We start from the raw sequence: 18,667 nt of genomic DNA on the forward strand, positions 1-18,667 counted from the left end.
TAGCCAATATGCATGCCTCTCCAAAAGATAAAAATTAAGAACACAGTCCCTAATGCAATGCTACGCGGTGGATTTCAAACCCTAGATCCATCTACTTTGATAAATTTCAATTCATACTCATAGATTAATTTAGTTAAATCAAGTTAGCAAATTTTCCTTTTTGATTTATTATTAAAGAAAAATAACTAGTCTCCAATCCCTGTGGACCGACACCCGTAATTACTATCCTACAGGATACGTGCTATTGCGTGGTTTACTTTTGAAATTGAAAGAACCGATCAACTGTTTCATACCTTTCAATTTTGGATAAATTAAATGACTAGACATTTGAATTTATTTCAAAACTTTATTATAAATCTCCTTTTGTTTGAGCAATTCACTTTACAAATACTCAATGTTTTGTCATCATCAAAAAGGGGAAGATTGTGGAGTGATTGTTTATACCCCTATTTGATTTTGATGAGCTCAAAGCATTTGAGTATATTTCAAGTTATACTAATGAATTCAATCTAGCGTTTCAGGCAAATATATGTGAATTTATCCTTAATAGCATCGAGCCTTTGTCAAAGTCATTTGGCTAAGTATTGAACTAATTTAAGCCAAAGTCTGAAGCTCGAGTCGACTCCGGAAGAGTACGAGTCAACTCTAAGTATTTTAGAGGTTCTGGCACGAGCTCGAGTCGACTCCGGTACACTACGAGTCGACTTCGACTAAGAACAGATAGAAGGACAGAAAGATGAATTTTAGACCCTGTCACCGAGTCGACTCCAACGGTTTCGAGTCGACTTCGATGCTTACCGAGTCGACTCCCGATGGTTCCGAGTCGACTCCAAGGAGTAACAGACAGAAGGACAGAGAAGTATTTTCTGGACCCTGTTACCGAGTCGCCTCTAGAAGAATTCGAATCGACTCCAATGTTTGGCGAGTCGACTCCTAAACAAGCAAGAGTCGACTCTCCAAGGAAAGCAGACTGAAAGGCAAAAAATCAAACAAAGTGACTCTGTGAACGAGTCGACTCCGAGAATACGAGAGTCGACCCCAAATCAGCCGAGTCGACTCCAAGATGATCCGAGTCGACTCCAAGGCAGTTCAACTCCAAAGATAGAGGATCAGTTTTTCGGGCTCTGAGAGCCGAGTCGACTCCAAGATGATCCGAGTTGACTCGAGAAAGAAATGCAGAAAATTAGATCTCTGGAACCCTGAGAACGAGTCATCTCCAGAGGGCCAAGTCATCTCCGGATACTGGCGAGTCGACTCCAGGTTTGGCCGAGTCGACTCCAGAATGGGACAATACTTTAATTCAAATCCTGAATAGTGGGCGAGTCATCTCCAGTAAAGCATGAGTCGACTCCAGCAACAGCCGAGTCGACTCCAGATCGAGCGAGTCGACTCCGACCCCAACGGATACATTGTCAGGAGTTGCAGACTGTGCAGAACGGCCACAAATTAGTGTCTAATGGCTAGTTTTCAAAGGAGACTGCTTAAATAGCCAGAGTGAACAGTAGTAGACACTAAGAGAGTCACTCCATCTGAGCATTAAGTATTTTCCATCTACCAAGAGTCTATTGAGAGAAAAGACAAGCAAAAGAAGGAAGAACCGCATTCAATACATAACTAGAAGTCTTTCCTTCGCATTCAAGGCTCTTCCTCTGACATCAGATCTTCAGTGCATTCAAAGAGGAGACTCAGAGTTCGAGAAGCCCCTTCTTTCTCTTCCAAAATCTGTTTGAGGGCTTCTAACTCTACTCTTTTCATATTGTTTAATATTTGCTTGTTAAGAAGCTTTCCTTGTAACTTTTTCCGAAACTATTTTCTTACTTGATTCAATCAGGAGATTGAATCAAGGGTTGTAAGATTTGTTGGTGAGCCGAAGTTAAAACCAACGGTGTAAGGGTTCGATTGTGATCCCGGAAAAACAATCGGGTGGTTCTAGTCGGTGAGCCTGTGAAAACCGACCGAGTTCATTGTGATCTCACGAAAACAACAAGTTGGGTTGTGAACTTGTAAAACAACCGGCTGTAATCTAGAGGATTATAGTGAACTCCCAAGTGAAGCTTGGGGAGTAGACGTAGGAGCAAGGGTTAGCTCCGAACCACTATAAATTGGTTTATGTTTGTATTGGTTGCTGTTTTCTCTCTCTCTCTCTTCATTCACTTCATCTAGTAACTTAACTAATTTGCTTGCAATAGATTTAGTTAATTACTAATCATAGTTTTTAATTGGTCGAGAATTAATCCAAACCCAATTCACCCCCCCCTTTGGGTTGTCTTTTTGGGCAACAAGGGTTCTTCTTCATTTTTAATGAAGCCATACATTTTGATTACGCTTATCAAAGCGTATGTTCCAACTCCGAGAAGCTTGCTTTAATCCATAAATGGACCTTTGAAGCTTGCATACTTTAGACTCATCTGCAGATGTAAAACCTTCAGGTTGTATCATATACACTTTCTCTTCTAAATCTCCATTTAGAAATGCGGTCTTTACATCCATTTACCAGATTTCATAGTCTAAATGTGCTGCTATCGCAAGCACAATCCGAATGGACTTGAGCATTGCCACAGAAGAAAATGTCTCATCATAGTCAATACCATAATGTTGACGATATCCCTTGGCAACCAGATGGGCTTTATAGGTCTCTACCTTTCCATCTGCACCCCGTTTTCTTTTGAATATCCACTTACACCCTATGGGTTTAATCCCTTCAGGTGGGTCAACTAATGTCCATACATCATTGACCTTCATGGATTCCATTTCGGATTACATAGCTCCAAGCCATTTATCAGAGTCATACCTCTGCATTGCATCCATATATGTGATCGGATCCTCATCATTTTCATCAAGTTCGATAGGATCCCCATCTCGGACCAAAAAATCGTAGTATCTGTCCGGCTGACATGGTACTCTACCTGATCGCCTTAATGGTGCATCTAAGATAGGTTCTCGATCTGATCTAATCAACTCCGACTCAATTGGTTCAGTGGATGGTGTCGGATCTTCTACATGTTGAACTTCCCTAAGCTCAACATTAGAGCTTTTAGTTCCTTCACTAAGAAATTCTTTCTTCAGGAAAACAGCTCTATTGCTTATAAACAACTTTTGTTCTTCAGCAAAGTAGAAGTAATATCCTTTAGTTTCTTTAGGATAACTAACAAAGAAACATTTGTTAGACTTGGGTTCAAGTTTGTTTGTCTTCAAACGTTTGACGTACGCTGGACACCCCCAAACCCTAAGGTGAGAGAGCATTGGCCTACGTCCAGTCCACATCTCATGTGGTGTTTTATTTACAGACTTACTTGGAACCTTATTTAGAATATAGTAGGCTGACTCAAGAGCATATCCCCAAAAGGATATGGACAGATCAGCAAACCCCATAATGGATCGAACCATGTCTAACAGAGTTCGATTTCTTCTTTCTGACACACCATTATATTGTGGTATACCAGGAGGAGTCCATTAGAAGAGAATCCCATTTTCTCCTAGATATATCAAAAACTCACTGGAGAGGTATTCACCTCCTCGATCTGATCGAAGAATTTTAATACTCTTTTTAGTTTATTTTTCTACTTCATTACGATATAATTTGAACATTTCAAATGATTCAGATTTATGTCTCATTAAATAGACATAACCATACCTAGAAAAGTCGTCTGTAAACGTAATAAAATATGAATACCCATCTCTAGCATTTGTACTCATTGGCCCACATACATCAGAATGTACAAGAGTCAATAAGTCACTAGCTCGTTCACCTTTTCCGGTAAAAGGTGATTTGGTCATTTTACCAAGAAGGCATGATTCACAGGTTGTCAATGATTCACAATCATTAATATCGAGGATTTCCTCTTTACTTAACCTGTTTATCTTGTTCTTGTTAATATGACCTAGCCTATGATGCCAAAGGTAGACATTCGTGACATTATCTATTCTAGGGCGCTTACTTGACTTGTACATTACATTAACAGGTTGTGATAATATGTAAATCTCATTACTCAATTGTCCCTTTATTACAGTAACACCATTCATAATGATATCACAAGAACATTTCTTTATTGAAATTTCATAACCGTTCATGGCCAAAAGGCCTACGGAAATTACATTTAATAAGAACGTAGGACAAGAGTGACAATCACTCAAGACAACTACATGAGAATTGAAAACAAGTTTGAGATTTCCTAAAGTTAGAACTGGAACAGATCTTCCATCTCCAACATTCAGGAATCTCTCGCTGTTTTTAAATCTCTCATTGACCTGAAGTCCTTACAATGAATTGCATATATTAAACGAACTTCCAGTATTTAATACCCAGGTCGAATTATCACATATAGAGAAATTACAAGGTGTTATCATATAAATACCTTGATCAACAACTGATTGTCCTTTTCTCTTGCTTGGCCTGTTTGGGTCAAGTGAGGGAAGGTACTGAGGACAATTTCTCTTCCAATGCTCTTGCTTCTTACAATAGAAGCATTCTGCCTGACTTTGGTCATCCTTAATCTTTTTGGTCTGACTATGCTGAGTTTTCAGCTTTCTATACCAATTATTGAAGTTGGGACCAGTCAACTTGTCATTATCCAATAATGAGCGAAGTGACAAACTTGTGGCCATTTCTGCATTAAAAAAAATTTGGCTATTAGTATATGAATTGACTAAACACATTAGACTTGAACTTTAGTCTAAAGGTACTCTCACTATTTTATACAAATTGGTAGCCTCTACCTCCAATTCGAAAAATTACTCCTAATTTTTTAGTGGGCACTAGAACCCAATAGATCGCATATAGGCCCGAGTGTGGCTCGGCTAACCCATATGTACCTATTGGTAGGTTCTTAACCAATTGCTTCACCAAGCAACTTCTAGTGATAATTTTGTCCTAAGTTCTTCGGCAGGCGTGTGGCGCCTCCACCGAATACCCTAGTCAGGTCCAACCATTAAATGATAGGGTTAAGTCTAATCAACTAATAGACGACCAAGCCTGAGTGTGGCTCGGCTCCCCTGACCGCTGATTGAAGGTACACTTAACTCATCATATATTAAATGACAATTTCAATGCTTGATAAGTACCAAGTGTGTGGCGCCTCCAATAATTATCAAAACATTGGACCCATTATCACCCAACTTAATGGGAGGCCATGACCTAGTTATCACCATAACCATTTCATTTTAAAGATCTAATAATTTTAGAGAATTCCATAATTCGGATAGATGAGAAGATCCAGTTAGTCTAATTTCTTCCACTGACTTTACCAAATCAGATTAGACTGAAACCGGTTAAGGAGGCACCTAAATCAGTCAAACTAATTTTCCTTATAGGCATGGGCTAACTCGAATCATTAAGTGATCCAATCAAAATATGATTGACCATGTTGGCCAGGTAAGTGAGATCGATGGAAGGGATATGCCATTAACTCGACAAAGACGAATCAGTGCGAGTAGCTCCCAATTAAAAACCACCGGTCAAACTTGCCAAACTTACCTTAGACACCGACTGGTTAATCAATTTCGATTTGATTACTCAAATGACTCGGGCTACACCTCTGAGCCTAAATCAAGTTCCATCTTGGTCTAATCGAAGATATGGATTTGATCTATCTACAACTATTGTAAATTGACCTAGAATTTTTTTGACCTAATCTAGTTACTACTTAATTAGATTTGATCAATTAATTCTATTTGTCCATGTATGATTCTAACCTTAGGTCTAACCCAATCCTAGGAACTCGATTCAAGCTAACCCATATGCCCAAAGAATTATGCAATGTCAATTAATTGAGTTACAATTCTATTTCATAACACTTAATTCTCAATTAAGTTTAGACTTATGAAAGTTTTGATCATTGCATATTTCTTTTTAATTACATATTAATTACAATCTTTCAGTTCTTAAAACACATTTTCAGATCTGAGTTCTTGTAATTAATTACATATAATCAGATTTAATTCATGTTTAAGTCATTACGTTTTATGTTCATGCATCATATATACATAACAACATGAATTAATACAAACAACATACATCTTATGTATTTATTTTTTTTACTTTTATTTTCAAATCTGATTTGTTCATTAAAATCAGAGATCATATGAATCATAAACTTTATTTAGATCTAATCTAAGCAATATTATGATTTCAGATTTATTCATGTTACTAATCCTAACACAAACATACATCATATGCATCCAAAATTTCAGATCCAGTTAATCATGCATAATCAGCAATTAAATCAATTATAAAAATACTTTAGATTTAATCTAAACATGTTCATGATTTCAGATTTAATAACAAAAATTAAAACATAAAAGTTTAAATATGAACCTGGCTCTGATATCACTGAAGGGGGAGTCTCCACTCCTACATGGGTTCGATCCTATTAAAAATAGGGTGACACCCATGTATACCTATCAGAGCACGCATCTCTATACGCCTTCGGACGGAGAGCCACGCTTCGTCACACGACACGCATGAGAGTTTCCGGAGATCGGTCACAACTCTTGGACCTTTGCTCTGATACCATTGAAAGTGAATCCTATATTCTTCGGTGTTAAGCATGCTGATTTTTTTTTTTTTGAAAACCATGGCTGAACCTGATTGGGTTGCCTACGTACCCCTTCATAAGGGTGATCAAGCCATACGTAGTTCTTTTTAAGTTTCAAAAATGCAGCGAAAAAATCGAATCAAACAATTTAATTCATGCATGTTTAAAAGATCAAATCTAGAAATCAGCACCTTAAGAACACATAGGATTATGCCGGAATCTTTTAAACAATTATGCTAAAACTTTCATGCATGATTAACTATCAGATCTGAAACTTAAGAACTCTATTCCAATTAATCTCCAAATATCCATCGAATGGATTCTGGAGATATCTCCGTGAGGAGCCCCAAAAGAGGGTAAAACCTAGAAGAATCGGACCTAGATCTTGATACCATAATAAATAATTAATGCTAGATTAATACCTTTTATGATGGATGAAAGTTGTTGATTTGATCATTGACTTCACAGCCACACAAACGAATGGCCTCTACGAGAAGTACACGCGAAGTTCCTGAAGAGATCCAATCCTGCGGAAGTGCTAGCTTGCGCAGAATTTTTTAAGGCTGAAATTTGATCTTCCCAACGCAATCAACTTTTGATCCGTCTTCTTGGAAGAACTTGGAGGAAAGGTTTAGAGGGATTGAAGAGGACTTAGATCTGATCTAAAGACTCTTATGATCAGGGACCCCTAACACTAATGGCGTGATAGACATAGAGGAGGAAGAAGTCGGCTAGATTGAATGCAGAATTTTTCCATGCATGAACTAGGGTTCCTCTCTTTTCTTTTCCCTTTTTTTTTCTTCTTTTTCTCTTTTTTTTTCTTGAATTCGACCACCAGCTGATGGAGGTCCTTTTAGTGTTGCTATCCCCTCTAACTTCATGCCAACCATCCCATATTTGAGGAGAATTTTGTGGGGTTTTGAATTTTGAATTCAAAATTCAAGTTCATGCGCCATTACATGATGAAGCTTGATCTAATCTAAACCATTCATCATGTTGCCACTTCCCTCTTTCAATTTCGAAATTTCTATGCCCCCAATCAGATTAGAGGGTCACATGGTGATTTTGTGGTGATTAAATTCAAAATTCAACCTTAATTAGAAGTGAGATAAAGATAAGGATGACATATGCCATGAAGAGAGAGAATTTGATCTTATCCAATTCTTTTTATGAATTTATCTCTCCATGTCACCCCATATGATGATGAAAGAGGTCCATGATGTTGCCAAGTGTCCCATGGCACCATTAAATAAATTAAATTAATTTTTAATCATATTAAAAATCAATTTATGGCACCATGCATGGATATGTGACAAGTAGATTTCAAGATCCGAACAGTTTCAGATCAAACCCATTTAATTTAATTAAATCCTAACAATTAGAATGATCCAATTACCATGGGTTGAACCTAATCCAATTAGGTCAATCCCTAATTAAGCACAAATTTAATCTAATTTAATTTGGTCAACTTAAGTCCTCTTGATTCAGACCTAATTCAATCAGGTCAAAAATTTTGATTGAGCCCAAAATTGAGTCCTTAGTCTAATTACTCAATCTAATTGAGTTCCTTATCAAACTAATTACTAATTAATTCTTCGATAATTATTTTAATTATTTTATAAGATAATTTACCAATCGAATTGACCAAATTATCCCTGAATGATTCTTAATCATTCATCAGCCTTCTTGATCAAGTAGGAATCTTCTATGCGTGTGACCTCATAGGTTCGAACCTAAGCCGGTAGTATAGGAATGACTTCCTACACTAATCGATGTGACCATTTAGCAATGGTACCCGATGTCCAGATAGGCGGAATATATGCGAAGCAAATATTCTGGAACCCTGAATTATGATTACTGTATAATTCAATCCCTTTGACTCCTAATGCCAGGATGACTTAGAGCTCACTGTCAACCCTATAATTAGTACGTCCATTGTGTGATTAACTTTAGATATCCCGTGACTCCTCACTGGGATTACCCTGGCCAAGATTTTGCTAAATTAATTACAAGATATTATCTTCTATTTTCAGGAGGGGTCAATCCATCTCAACTCACAACTGACTATGCAAGTACTTGACTGCACCCAGTGACCTTCCGTCACTGAATCAGAAATTCAGGTAATCTGGTACTCAAGTACATTGAGTTGCTTGCTAGTCACAGGTTGCGATCTCAGGTTAGAGGGCCAAACTTATACCCATATCCACTCGGAATATCTCTTGACAGTAGAGCGTTCCGAAATTGGCCACGTTCAGTGAAATGTACTCCTACACTTCACCTGTGTGGCATACCAGTGTCTCTACACTCCTTGGTTAAGAGGACAACCAACATATATGTCACACAATGAGCTAATCTCGATAATACTGTCGTACTAGTAACAACATATCATTTGGTCGCGAACTGATTTAAGGACTCGAAGATAAATCCCCCTTTATCATTAATAAGTCTTAAGGACTTCATCATATAAGAGTTCATTTGAAGATGTAAAATGATGAATAATGCCAAATAACACTTTATTAATTTGACAATTCATTTACAAAATCCAATCATCAATATGCTGACGATTGACTATTAGGATACAATTCTCAACACTTACGTGGCCAATTGATCGATTACCTCCTATGGAAAGCTCAAAGTTGGAATCACTAAGATCTGATTATCCAATATTAAGTCGATTGGTCTTCCACCGTAGTAGAGTTGCTAAGATCTTTCCGGCGTTGATTAGTCTCGGCTGGATACGGTGGGCTAGTTACATCGGAGGATTGGACCTCTCTATTAACATGAGATGTTGTGGGGTAAAGATGGGGTTGGGCTTCAATAACTGTTTGGTGAGGACCCAATCACAGCTTTAATTTTGTGGGATATACGGTAAGTCTGACTTAACCAAGGAATGGGTCCAATAACTGTTAGGTGAGGTCCTTATGACTTGGAGACCAAGTTAGCTCAATATGCTTACGAAGCATTGTACAAGAGTTGTACACTCATCATCTATGTATCTCCAATAACTGTTAGGTGAGGTGACATGTAGATTGGTGGGACCACAGCACCCAACTCGAAACTTTAAGTCGCAGGTTTCCGTATCTTTACCAGGAGAGTGTGAGAGATCCGAGAAATAGTGGAAGGATTTAATCCAATTTTGTTTTAAAAGATCCTAAAATAAATTAATGTCAAATATAAATTTCTAATTAGAATCTTTACTCTCTGCAGATGTCAATGGCTTCCAACCCGATAGTTCGAATTCTAGATAACAATAGGTTGACCGGACCAAACTATAAAGATTGGCTCTGCAACTTGAAGATTGTCTTGAGTTGCAAAAAGATAGCTTATTTCCTTAACCATGAACTCCCGGTGTTACCAACCCGTGCAACCAATGAGCTGCGTGAAACGCATGCAAAATGGTTGGATGATGACAATAAGGTTAGATGCTACATTTTGGCATCCATGTCCAACGAATTGCAATACCAGCATGAGAGCATGAAGAATGCAAAGGACATACTTGATCACCTACAAGAGTTGTATGGTGAGCAGAGTCGCGCAGCGAGTCCAAGCGGCTCTTCAAAGTCAAGATGCGCGATGGGCAGTCCGTCCATGAACATGGTTTGACCATGATCAAGGATCTTGAGGAGCTTGAGAAACTTGGCATGACCATGCACAAGGATTTGCAAACGGATTTGATCCTACAATCGTTGTCATCTTCATATGGGCAGTTTATTGTAAACTACCATATGAATAAAATTGAATGCACCAAGCTTAAATTGTTAAATATGTTGGTGACAACTGAGGGAGCCTTGAAGGGTTCAAGGGGCACAATTCTCGCTGCTGAGCTAGCTTCTACTTCTAAGAAAAAGTCTACTAGAAAGAAGAAGAAGCCTGCGAAGAAGCAGAAGACCGAGAAAAAGCCGAAGAAAAAAGTTCCTAAGAAGAAGGCCGAACCCAAAGGAAAATATTTCCATTCCAATGAAAACGACCATTGGAAGAGGAACTGTCTTATCTACATGGAAAACATAAAGAGCAAGAAGGGTGACACGCCTTCTGAAGATATGTCTAATATGTTTATTATTGAAACTAATCTAACGGTTTCTTCTATTTCCAGTTGGGTTATAGACTCTGGTTCTAGTGTTCACTTGTGCACTACCATGCAGGGTCTAAAGGAAAGTAGAAGGCTTACGGAAGGTGCGGTAACCCTACGAGTTGGCAATGGAGCAAGAGTTCCTGCTGTTGCTGTGGGCACATTTCCTTTGCATTTACCGTCAGAATTTAGTTTGATACTTAGAGATTATTATTTTGTACCTAGTGCTAGCAGAAATCTAATTTCTGTATCTTGTCTAGCATAGGAACATTATGAATTCAATTTTAATAAAGACTACGTTTTCATTTTTTTGCGAAATAAACTGTTTGGATGTAGTTTTATGATTGACGGTCTCTATCACTTACATATGGATGTATCTGTGAACATATCTGAGCATACAATGAGTACCATAAGATCTAAAAGATCTAGAGATGAGATAAATCAAAAGTATTTGTGGTACCTCAGACTTGGTCATATAGGAGAAGACAGAATTAACAAATTGGAGAAACATGGGCTTTTGAGTTCATTGACTTCTGAGTCATATCCGATTTGTGAATCTTGCCTTCAAGAAAAAATAGCCAAATTATCCTTTATAGGACACGGGAAGAGGTCCGCTGAAATACTTGTCCTAGTACACACTAATGTGTGTGGCCCATTCTATGTGCAGTCTAGAAGTCAATTTTTCTACTTTATTACTTTTTCCGATGATTTCTCACGGTATGGTTATGTCTATCTTATGAGACATAAATCTGAAACATTTGAAATGTTCAAAGAATTCAGATTTGAAGTAGAAAAACATACAGAAAAACTCACTAAGGTTCTTCGATCAGATCGAGGAGGAGAATACCTTAGTGGAGAGTTTCGCGATTATCTCAAACAAAATGGTATAGTTTCACAATAGATACCTCCTGGAACATCTCAACTCAACGGAGTGTTAGAAAGGAGGAATCGAAGCCTATTGGATATGGTCAGGTCCATGATGAGCTTCACTGACTTATCCTTATTCTTGTGGGGAGATGCCCTACTTACAGCTATCTACATATTGAATAGAGTTCCCTCTAAGTCCGTTTCTACTACACCGTATGAGATATAGCATGGTAAGAAATCAAGTCTTGGTTATCTCAAGATTTGGGGATGTCCAGCTCAAGTCAAACGACAACAGGCAGACAAGTTAGAGGCTAGGACAATTGGTGCTCGTTTCATTAGATATCCTAAAGAGTCATTAGGATATAATTTTTACATCTCAGAAGACCACAAAGTATTTGTAAGCTGACATGCCATCTTCTTGGAAAAATAGTTTATCCTTGATAGAGGCAGTGGGAGGAAAATTGATCTCGAAGAAAAAGTCTCTCAAGAGCAATGAGCAATTGAGCCTAGTGAACCTATTCACATTGAGCCAATACATGAAGTACCTCGTCCACTTCGTAGATACAGTAGGATCTCCCATCCTCCTAAAAGATCTTACGTATACTTACAGAGGACATAGAGGAAGACACTACAAAAGAAATAGTATTTTTCGGCGCTTTCCAGAGCTTTTACCGACACTTATAAGCGTCAGCACTTTCCAATCCAACGCGTCCAAAAGCGTCACGAAACTGTCGGGCAGGTGGGCGTGGACAATTTTCGTTCCGACGCTTTTCGCCAGCATCGGCATTACCTGACCCTTTACCGACGCTTTAAAGCGTCGACAAAGGCTCTATATCCGACGCTTTTAAGCGTCGGCAAAGGATTAGTATTACCGACGCTTTTATGCGTCGGTGTACCTGTGCCGGGATAGTGTTATTGCCAACGCTTTTAAGCGTCGGCAATAGAGATTTTTTTAAAAAAAATTCATAAAAAGAAATGTTAAACCTGTATACTAATTTATAAAACAAATTTTTCCAGCACAGCAAACACACAACCTATTATCCCATCACAAAAGTCACATCACAAACAAAATTTTTTATTAAAAGCTAATCATATTATCATATTTGATTACATTGTACTTTAAAAATATTAAAAACATACATAGCAAATTCCTAAATAAACAGTCTACGAGGTCTCAAGGGTCGACGGCATCATCATCTCTACGAGTAGAAGTATCAGCAACCTACAAGAAAAAAAAAACTTTAGAAACTAAGAATACAAAAATCATTACGCTCGTACAAGAATATACTATAATTACATAAAATATAGATTTAGTTATTTACCGAAGGGACAAATCTCTGTAAAAAAGATGAAATATGGTCAAGCTGATCTTGCAAAGATTGTATCTTCAACTCTTGGCTCTGCTCAACTCCTCCATATTGGTCCTATGACTCTGACTCATCTCCTCTATCCTTGTCTCATATGACTGCTTTATCTGTGCCATCTCTACCTTCAGAATACAAACCTCTGCAGTGCTACTACCTTGTCTAGCATCTTGGGTATATCGGCTCACTGCAGACAACTGAGTGGGGGTAACTCCAACACCATAACCCCTCACTCGACCATAATGTTCTGGGCCCATTAATTCGGTATAGACCTGAGCCTCGACGCGACTGGCCGCATCAGATGATGATGACTCCCCGACACGCTCTGAAATAAGAGTTGTAGCTCTTTCCTATATATTTCTCAAAAAATATGTCACATTAATATTTAAAAAAAATTAATTTTTTTTTAAAAAATATTCTGAACAAAGCAAAAATGAATACATACAACTATATCTCTCGACTCGTCCCGGATAAAGCTGCTATCTCGGTGGGTGTGAGTCATCTTATAAAACTCTACCTCACCAGGCTCCCTTCCATGCTCTTCTATCTACACATACAAAAAGTATATTGGCAAACTATATATCATGATACGTGTTATATGTTAGTAGAGTTTCAAATAGTTTCAAAAGAACTTATGAATTCATTTCTACGTCTCGCATAACTCTTCGAGCCTGAAGTGTGAGGAACTGCTTGAGATGCTCGTGCAGCTCTACCAATATTAGAATATGTCTGCCAAAATAAAAGTACACAGTATAATATGATTCAATGTATATATTTGCAATCCATATTAATAATAAAGATAATATAAGATATTGAAACAATATACGAGACCTGCCCTTTTTCAGAAAACCAGTAGTGAACAAGCTCTCTCCACTGCTGAGGGTATACATCAGGAGGACAAACACGAGCAACCTCCTCCTCTGTCATACCTTCGCGCTTGTAGTCTGTCTTCAACTTCGCCTTATATTCTTTCCATTTACGGTTGAGGGACTTTAGCACCCAATTATAGCTCTCTAGAGGGAGTACAAACTTACCCTACAACAAGTGTCAAAATGTTATAAAAATATTAAATCAAAAATTATGGTAGTAGGCAAATTAACATACAGGAGGTATCAAATTAAAAAGAATAAATTCAATTCATTACCTGTATAAGTCTAAGAAGCTCAACCATATACGAAGCAAGCATTTCATTCCACTTCGTATAGTTGAGCGGACACCGCTCACCCTTGCGTGCTGATGAGAGCACAAAAGTGCGATCTATACATCCCTTAAATTAGTATTATTGCTAACAAAAAAATGATAAAAATGCTGCATTAATATTATGTTTTTGTAGGGTGCAGGTGATCGGAAATCAAAGCTAAAATACACATTGGGTTCAGAAAGATGCATCACTATAGGTGACCAGCCAACCGCATGGGTCGACCCCGGTTGCACACTAAAAGGAGGTCAAGTTCAGCGGTCCACTTCGTCGCAGCTTTATTTTTCTACAAGCCCAAGCATCTGCAAGCCAGCATCTATTCCACGTGTCACGCGGGAGGCATCCCAGCCATCCACGTCCGAGCTCCTCGCAAGCGCACACCTCATCCCAGCTTCTCCAAGCTTCCGCGAGCCATCCACCATGTCTCAGCGCGTCTCAGCCCCGAGCCTAGATTCTTTTCTTCCGCCCAGCTCTCCCGAGATCCCAGCTCCATGATCACGATCCACCCGCGCTTCCTAGCATCTCCATCCCAGTAAAGATCCTTTTCTCCCGCGATTCTCCCGCATCCACTGCTTTCGGATCCGTATCTCATCTAGATCTCAGCCTTCTGCGATCAAATCTCCCAAGCTTCCACGTTCCAGCCTCCTCAAATCCCATCCGCGTGTGATCCAGCACTCGTCTGCGCCCCATCCATCGATCCAGTCATCCGAATCCCAAGCGCCAGCAGTCCAAGCTTCATCTTCAACTCTCATGCGCTCCCGGATCTTTCTCCCCACCAGCGCATCTTCCGGATCCACGCGTTCATCCAGCCGTTCGAGAGCATCCGCAGCCGTCCATGTGCGTCCAAGCACCATCGATCAACGTCCGCTCCTTCCGCGTCGGCTCCGCGTTCTCAGCTCGTCTCCACCGCGTGCGAGAAAGGGGGGAGAAGGATAGCTGCTATACCTCTCGGCTGGGAGGGGTTTGGGTATCATCCTCATTCAGAAGAAACAGAGGAGCCTCAGCCGTATTCAAAGAAAAAAAAAGAAAGGGAACAGGGGAGCCCCTGTTTCCGAAAAGGAAAAAGAAAAAAAAAATGAGAAAAGAGGGACTAATGTTTGAAATGAGTGGCTAATTTCTTAGGGAGGGAGATGGAGGAACCTTTGATGTATTGCTCTTTGAAGTAAACTCTAAACTTTTGCCTTGAATGAATTATATTTACTGATATGTTTTTGATCCATGCATAGTTATTTCGTAGATAGCTCTTTAATGGATTATGATTATTGATATATGGATTGCTTTAGTATTTGATTCGTCGTAGACGTAGAAAGCACGACGAATGCCTAGAAATTGAGTTCATATGTTCATGAAACATATACCATGATTAGATCTATCCTACCATTCATTTTTAATCAAGAACCATAGAGTTTATTTCTTAGATGCAATATCGTCAAGGGGGATTCCAGATCCCTACCATCTTTATTTTATTAAACTTTGTTTATTGCTATATTGTTCTCCAATTTTAATTTCTGAAAATCAAAACATAATTTTAATCCACAAATTTATTGAATTAATTAATCTAAAATTATATTAAATAATCTCATATACATTTCGTTTCCTGAGGATTCGACCTCGGACTTCCGAGAATTTACTACTTGTGCGATTCTCCTGCACTTGGGAGAACAATTTTATTTTTGCATCAAGTTTTTGGCACCATTGCCGGGAAACGGCTGATTTATTAGTATAATTTTAGATTTAATTAGTACTTTAGTAGTTAGTCTTTTTCTTTCGAAAACAAAAAAAAAAAAATTCGTTACTGCTGTTTTTTTTATTTCCTGCACAGTCTGCATCAAACTCTGATATCAAGGTAATTAACCGTCTGATTGAACTCAAATTTGGTTGTCAGGTGCAGGACCTGTGTTTCTTTCATCTGAACGGTCTGATTTAAGACCATTAGATTAATACAAAACCTTGCTGCTTTCTGTTTTAAATTTTTTGCATTTAATTATTTTAGAATCAGAATTTTATTGTTATCATATCTCATTAACCCTTGTTGCTAATTGAAAATTTAAGAAAAAAAATAAATAATTTGCTTGTCACCTATTCAATGAAATTTAATGTCATGTCATAAACATTAAAAAAAAAAAACTCTTGATTGTTGCATATAGTATAAGGCATTTAAAAAGATAAGGTCGGGATTTCATCACTCGTCCTTAGCCCAAAAATCACCCCATTGCATAAATATACTAAGCTTAACTAAAATCAACTAGACGTTGGCCCCTAAGGACATTCGAGCTCAATAGGATGAAGACCACCGAAAGTTGCACCAATTTCGCTCTGTGGCTTAGTTGATGTCTAGGCAAGCTTTGTCCCTATAAGGGAGACAGTTCATCTGTTCGAGGCAAGTGGGTTTTAAGTGGGACCTTTGCGAACGCATCGTGACCCCTCCACTTACCTGGGAGCTTACCTGGTCAACTCGGTTCATTAGACCGGATTGGAGGCTTAGGTGCCCTCTTCAAACCAGTTAGGAGCTGTCTAGAAATTTAAGAAAAACATTAGAAATTGAGATGTAATGTTTAGTTGTATGTTTGATTGTGAATAGATTTTTGTTTTAGGGTGTAGTTTTAGGGTATCTTTAGTTGGTACTTATATTTATATTTATTTTTTTAAAAAAAACATAAAAAAAATTTAATTAAATTTTGTATGCTAGGTTGGAATAGGGACGACACCGGTCGATTAAGTCGTACAACTTTAGATCATCCCTTAGGACACATCCTTGAAATTCCTTCGCAGTATCTCACACCTTGTGAGATGGCAAATTTTTCTGATGATGTAGGAAGTCACCATGGTGATGAAGGTAGACCCCCAGTTATGACACTTCGACAATACTTACATCCCACTAGGACTAGTCAACCTTCATGCATGATTATTCCTGAAAATGTAGGACACTTTGAAATCAAACCAGGAGTAATTCAATTGCTACCCAAGTATCATGGAATGGAATCCGAGAACCCTTATCTTCTCCTTAAGGATTTTGAGGAAATTAGCATCACATTTAGAGAGCCAAATGTATCGGAAGACGTCCTTAAATTGACCTTGTTTCCTTTTTCCTTAAAGGATAAAGCCAAAACATGGCTGAACTCCTTGAGACCTAGATCACTAGGAACATGGCATGATATGCAAAGAGAATTCCTGAAAAAATTCTTTCCTGCACAAAGGACTAACTTTTTGAAAAGGCACATTAGTAATTTCCAACAAAAAGACCATGAAACATTTTATGAATGCTGGGAGAGATTTAAAGATTTGCTTCTCTCTTGTCCTCATCATGGGTTTGAAACATGGAGAACCATTAGTTTCTTTTACGAAGGGTTGTCTCCACAGTTAAAACAATTTATAGAAACTATGTGCAATGGTCTATTTTTGGAAAAGCAACCCGATGAGGCATGGGACTATTTAGATTCTCTCGCAGAGACTGCACAATTATGGGATACAGGGGATAGAGTGAATAAACCTTTACCTAAGCCTACTAGCGTTGGACACGGGGGCCTTTACAATTTTAGTACTCAGGATGATATTCAGGCTAAAATGGCAGCCCTTACTAGGAAGGTTGAGGAAATTGAACTTAGAAGGATTGAACCCGTTAAGACCGTAGAACATAACAGCGAGTGTTGTAGGATTTGCGAGATGCCTGGCCATCTCACCACTGATTGCCTCACAATACCCGCATTCAAGGAAGTCTTGCACGATCAGGCCAATGTTATGAATACCTATCAAAAATCTTTCAATAATCCTTTTTCGGGTACTTACAACCCTGGATGGAAGAACCATCCAAATTTCAGGTGGAGGAATGACCAACCTCAACAAGTATATAACCCAACTCCTCCACCTCCGCAACCTCATTATGCACACGCACCCCCTCAAAAATCCAGTCTTGAAGAAACTTTGCAATCTTTCATGCAAGGTCAAGCTAAAATCAATGATGAATTAAGAAATCAACTGACAACGCTGACCACTGCTTTAAGTGCTCAAGAGAAGGGTAAGCTACCAGCTCAACCACAACCTAACCCTCAAGTCTACGGCGGTAGCAATGCATCATCTTCAACTTCGCATAAAGAACAAGCAAAGAGTATAATAACTTTGCGAAGTGGAAAGATTATTGACTGACCAGTCCCAGAACAAACACAAGTCATACCTGATTCTGACCCTCCCAAGACAAAAGAAAAGGATAATGAAGAAACTGAAGCACCAACATCTACTGAAAAAATTGAATGTCCTTTTTCTGCACCATTTCCACAAAGATTAAAGCCCTTGCAAAAGCTTGAACCAAACTCTGAAATTCTTGAGCTTTTTAAGCAAGTAAAAATCAATGTACCTCTTCTTGATGCAATCAAACAAGTGCCTTCCTATGCAAAATTTTTAAAAGATTTGTGCACTGTCAAGCGTCGTTTAAATGTCAAGAAGAAGGCATTTTTGGCTGAAAATGTGAGTGCAATTTTACAGCATAACATTCTCCCTAAATATAAGGATCCAGGTTGCCCAACTATCTCGTGCATCATTGGCAATTTTAGGATTGAGCGAGCATTGCTAGATTTAGGAGCGAGTGTGAATTTGTTACCATATACGGTATATGAGCAACTCGGTTTGGGTGAGTTGAAGC

General features: G+C 38.5%; 1 pseudogene; it reads right to left on the reverse strand.

Moving 5' to 3' along the window:
- Positions 1 to 17,244: 17,244 nt before the first annotated feature.
- Positions 17,245 to 17,342, reverse strand: LOC149753302 (small nucleolar RNA R71; annotated as a pseudogene).
- Positions 17,343 to 18,667: the final 1,325 nt, after the last annotated feature.

The sequence above is a fragment of the Phoenix dactylifera genome, chromosome 6 (genome assembly GCF_051530095.1).
Source record: "Phoenix dactylifera cultivar Ajwa chromosome 6, Ajwa_hap1_PhDact_Kaust_v1.1, whole genome shotgun sequence".
Lineage (NCBI taxonomy): Eukaryota > Viridiplantae > Streptophyta > Magnoliopsida > Arecales > Arecaceae > Phoenix > Phoenix dactylifera.